The following is a 5950-nucleotide window of genomic DNA, read 5'->3' as shown; positions in this document are numbered from 1 at the left end:
ATGACCGATAGGAAGTTTATAGTAGTTTAAAACTTGTTTCTTGAGTGCCGGGGCGTGAACCCAAACCCACAAAGAAAGAAGACTTTTGTTTATATGCTTTAACCATTGTTATTTGTTTACGCAGGCTTAGTGCATCACTCTACTTCATTTGAAATAATAATTCGCATCCATTTCAAACAATTTCTTGCACTTCCCCAACACTATTATCCTTAGTCATATATGAACATCTATTTACTGCATTGCCAAGTAGAGAAATGAGCAATATCGCCTAAACCTAAGCATTAAAAAAACAACGGAGAAATTCCAACCGCCAAATACCCCAGAAGAGAAAATTGGAGAACTCAATAAAACGGCAAGCAAGCTTTATGTGTCGCGTTCAGGTCACAGGTGTGGGCAGTTTGAGCTTAGAATAAAACACACCGCCTTTATCCCGTCTCCTACGTTTCGCGCCATTTCTGGGAAAACAGTGGAGTTTCTATAAAATATAAATTCCGTACAGAAGGCACGAAAATACTAGCCAGAATAGCGCTTCATATATAGCCGGAGCAAAGGCAAACTAATGTCAAAACATGAAATAAAGGCTAGCGCATGGGCATCCCTGCTTGAAAGAAAAAAACACACCATTTTAGTAATTAAGTGCAAGAGCACAACGTCCGGCCACATAACAAAGTTTTAAAAGGTGTTAAGGGCGAGAAAGTGAAGTGCCCGGGGCAGAGGAAGAGTCATGAAAAAGAAATGAGGCCCTTCGTCGTGAATCGCGCTGGGCGCGCGACGCGGATCCAGGAGCGCCTTCGTAGCTTCGATCAGCGCGCTTCGTACCCAGCGGGGCCGGCTGGGCCAAACGTGGCGCCTCCGCTCAAGTACTCTAATGCTCCCTTCCGGTATTTTATATTCCCTCGGGCTAACCTGCCTGGAAGAATGATTTATGGCACGGAAATAGGCAAAATCGTGCGATGGTCTTGGGTTAAGATGGCAATGAGAGCGTGAGTTTATTACAATCGATTCCATGGGCCAGGCCATCATAACATATTGGACCCCGAGCCCTCCCATCGATGCCCAGGCGTCGCAGCAACATTTAAGCTTCGTCCTTCCCGGACCGTCGCCTGCGAAGTGCTTACAAAGCATTCAAAGTGTGTCGCGTAAACTCCAGCATTAATGCATCGTCATGCTACGTTGGCGGAAAGCCAGTAGAGAAATATGAAAGAAAGTAAAGCCAGGGCGTTTAGCGTGAAAAGAAAAAGCCGGTTTGCAAACTTACATTGGAGGATAGGGGAAGGGGCCATAACAAGATGAAAAGAAAGTAGAGAGAGAAAGAGAAACACAGCATATAGACATAATCATTGCTGTTCTCAGCACAGGATAGCAGTTAAGACTTGTTGGCGCTAGAGTCGCTCGTAGAGGTTTTTTATTCATAAGAACTGAATCAATATACTCGAAGTCCTTTCCCGCAATGTCCTGTTATGTCGATATTTCTAAATGGCATGTACTGACAGTGGTCTGTCTTCGATAGGAGCTACCACAGTCGCGATCATTTGTCTCTGCACTTTGCAACAACCCAATTAATAGGACAATTTGTAGTGATAACTAACATCCATTTGGCAAAATGTATGAATTTTATATGTGCGGCGGAGTTATAAACAAAAGAAGTACTCCAAACAAAAGTGATAGGAAGACATGTGCACACACATCGAGCCGTTTTAAATTAAAGGGGCGTGTGAATCAGCGATATTTTAAAGTTGTTTGGAGCGCCTTTACGCTGTACGCTGCACTCACTCATTAAGCTCAATACAATTCTCACACATATATACGCAAACATACACACTGACGGAACGAAAACCGAGCAAATGGCGGTGTCTTCGGAACATATTTAAAAAACTTTTCTGAATATGTCTTTACGCCTTCCATCATTGAACAATGTCAAAAATAGAACAACGCCGTTCTTTTTTTTTATGATATGGTGATTACTAGATGTTGTGGCCAGCGACTCCTTTTCAAATACGGATAAAAAAATTAGTTAATTATACGCATTAAAACTAAAAGTGAACACTGTTCGGTTCGGTCCTGCAATGCCACTTTTTTTTAGACGTAGCCTCAATTGCTGGACTGTCCAAGTATACCTAGAGTTGTAGATATCAAATTCCCGATCGTGCTTCCTGTTTAATATAAAATATTTAAGAATGTTTTGCTAATGCACCATGCTTATTTCGTAAAATTCAATTGAGAGAATGGTCTCAAAATGATAGTTGCGTCTGTTTTCATTAGCCTAGCTTACATTCAATGCGTTATTGAAAAGAGTAGCATGCAAGGCCTTTTCAAGTTAGCGCAAAACCGGGACAATTAATGGGGGGATATATTTACCAGAAAGCATGCTGGGAACGCAGGGGCACAAATGAAAATTTGCAGGACGCTTAAGCTTCCCTGTTAAGAGGGGAACGCGAGAGCATTCAACGATCCTTGACTGCTTCTCACGCTTCCCGGCAACTGGAGCGCATCTGACTGCAATGTTTAGCAGGAAACGCTGGGTGCAAGTGCTATGCACGGAATGGGCCTTTCTCGTAGAAACTCAGCCTCTTGCGTGGGCCGCGATGAGGCGGAGGCGAGCGCCATCTGGATGTGGTTCAAGGAAGCAGGTGCACTGCTCCGTGGCCCCGAAGACAACCGCGCAGACATGGCGGCTGCTCGCCGCGGCTGGTCTCTGGCGGACGTCGCGGTTTCGTGAATGGTAGAAACGCTGGAAAAGGGGTTTCTTTGAGTTCTGGCGTAGCGGAATTATGTTTTCTCGTATAGTCAAATTACAATCTGAGAGCTATCATGTCTGTAGGTTGTGTGTAAATCATAGTTTATGATTTTTCCACCTATATTTTAGCTTGAGAAATTCAATTAGTTCAGTAAATTCCTTGCGCCACGTGGAGTGCCTTGCTATGAACCACATGGAAGGCTATGGGTGGTTCGAAAATATTTTTGCGAAAGCGATGTCCGACTCCGACACCGTATTTTGTGCGACACGGGCTCTTTAACGCTATAGCGTTAAAAAAAAAACAATGTTATTCTTGATGCACTGCATGCAAGATGGATAGCACAGCTTTAATGGCACAAGCCTCGCAAAAAAGCGATAACTCATTTTGCAGGAGACATGGAGGTAGGCCTCCACGTGATGATATGAATGGACGCTGTGGATAGCTTGCAGAGACTTCAATCCTGTTATTTTCTATTATTAACCCTCTAACTAGTAAGATAGGGAAGTCCTGGCCTAGAATTATTTATTGCTTTATTTCTTCTCTTTCCTGCACACATACATACCAAATGAAGTATGAGGAGGTTCCTACATATGCATGGTGGATAAGTACGCCAGTAATATTGTTGACCTACTCGTTAAACATAGAAGCATAGTCTGAAACATTCGTTTGGTACTTGCTTTCACATGTCAACGTGTTTTGTTGAGATGCACTCTAAGAAGATAAAAAAATAAGAGCTTCTCTAAACAAAGCGAACAGTTTTCGTGTGGGCGAGATTATGACAGCCACGAAGCCATAAAACGACAGACACCGACCAAAAGAAATGCTACAAATGAATATTTCTTTAAACATTTAGGATTTGCTACGGAAGCCGTGTGAACAAGGTTTCCGTAGTGAAGCCAATACGTCTCAAATAAATATTCGTTTTAGGATTTCTTTTGGCCGGTGTCTGTTGTTTTATTGCTTCATGTTTCATTCCGACCAGACGGGCTTCCGTCGAACCCTCAACTTATGCCAACCACGTACGCTGAGAACAGACTGGCGAAGGCTTCAGGTTTTGTCAGTAAAACATCTGTCGCTGCGCAAGGTTGACATTATTTGAATACCATTGTTGAGCAGGTAAATATATTAAGGTAAATTGAAAGACAAATACGAGTATTTGGATTTGCCGAGCTTTTGCTGGTATTTCGGTTAGGCCAGCAGTTTTGTTGAGCTGACAAGTAATTGATTAAGATGCTTTGTTTTCTTCTGCCCATTTTTTGTTCGTGCAACGTTCTGCAATTTTGCCGTTACTTAACAGTGTAGCTAGCCATGTGTATAGTAAACGCTTAACTTGACTATGCAGATTTTCATGACAAGTGCGACAGCCATGCAGTGAGCTCTGTTTTTCCTCATATCCTTGTTTCGAATGCCTGATTAGCGAGAATTTTTTCGTGGCTCACCTAAAGGCTGTCATTTCTTCACTGAATTTCCGTTGAGGTGCAGGCGTGTTTACCATTACACCTTTCAAAGCTGCATCTTTCTTCCAGGTAAGTGTATTGGAAGGAGCGATATAATGGTGAATCAAAATCTTCGTCTGCCTTTTGTTTATGTTAAATCATGAAGTAACGTAAAACATAGTATGTTTTTGCCATCTGGAACCAAAGACGTAAAAACTGAAGTATTTCATCACCCAGAACGTGGGTTGTGGTGTAGGCACCTGATTAAATATGTGTCGAAGATCAGACAAAAGGTTACAAGGTGAGAAATATGTGTAGCCTGGTCAATAAAGTAGAGCGCAATATTGGCCCAATTAGGTATTAATTATAGCGGCGGGCACAAACAACATTGACAGCACGTTTACGGAAACACAAACAGAAAGAGTACGAAAAGAAAGGCCGGATGCTAATACACCCTGGAGGGAAGGGTGCAAGGTTTCTACCCCGAGATATAAGAAGAAAATAAAAATACATATAGAATTTGGGCGCATAAGCACTAGAAAGACATTTTATTTCAATTATAGCCATTCTATGAGTCCCGTGCACTTAAAACACCACAGTGCTTCTAAAGCATCTTGGCCGACTTCGACAGGAATCGAGGTTGCTGGATTTTACGTTCCGTAAGCGGGTGGTTATCTAAACTGGCGCTGCGTAGAGTGTCTTCTTTTGTTTGCATAGACCATGTGACAGAACTACATGCACTACATGAATATATACCTAAAGGCTTGCGTCGGCAGATTGACGGGCTGGGTAGGCTGGCTGGGTAGGCTGCCTGGTCGTGGTATAGAGCTGACGCAGGAAAGGATATTCAAGAAGCTGTTTTTAGAAAGGGTGAAGTGACACTTATATAATAATATAATATCATAGAATGATACTTGAAGACTTGCATATACGCCAATTCGTAATTACATACCTCGTGCTTCTACGCAGTGTTCCCAACCACAAGTACGACCAGTGAACGTCTTTGCTTTTTATATGCATTTTCTTTCTTTCAGTATGTGACTATCATAAACAATAAGAGCAGGAGTGGCAACGGGGCTGAATCCCCTTGGTCTAGCTTCTACAAGAAAAATTTAGCTATTTTCCCTATTTGTCTGTTGTATTGAATGATGTGTTATTATTATTAATCAAGATACAGTACGAGGAAATATTATGCATGAAGAAGTCCAGAGGCCTAAGAGTGTAATGGAGCCTCCCGTAGAGCGTATGACATATAAATATTTTCAAGCTTTAGTAAAACATCTAAAAATAGCACACGTATTATTGGTTTAGGACAGTACTTATACAAGTCAGCTACAAACATGCAATGATGTGAATTTGCACAATTTTTATGCAATAACTGTACCGCGCAGCGCTTGCCTGAACACGCTAGAATGAGACATTTCAGTAAAATTTCGGCCTCCGGAAAAGGCATAACTACTACGTAGAAACGTTACGTGTATGCTCAATTACAGCTAGCATTTGAACAATACTTACGCGCTCATTTTGTTTCAATATCCTTGCCAAGTGTGTTGACTGGCACGTGTATTTTTGGTCCTGCTATGAGGTTTCATGTTTAAAATGAGGTACTGTGACAGTCAGCACCACGCTCGTAATTAAATTGTAAAAATTTTATGGCTAGAACATAAAGCTTACAGACGCCCAACATTTAGGTATGTTTGCGTAAAAATTTCAGCGCGAAACATGTAATAGGATCGTGCCGAGTGTTTCCCTTTGGGCAAGTCAACTGCATTAATA

Source organism: Dermacentor andersoni, chromosome 2 (assembly GCF_023375885.2).
Source record: "Dermacentor andersoni chromosome 2, qqDerAnde1_hic_scaffold, whole genome shotgun sequence".
NCBI lineage: Eukaryota > Metazoa > Arthropoda > Arachnida > Ixodida > Ixodidae > Dermacentor > Dermacentor andersoni.
Note: the sequence above shows the minus strand (reverse complement) of the source record.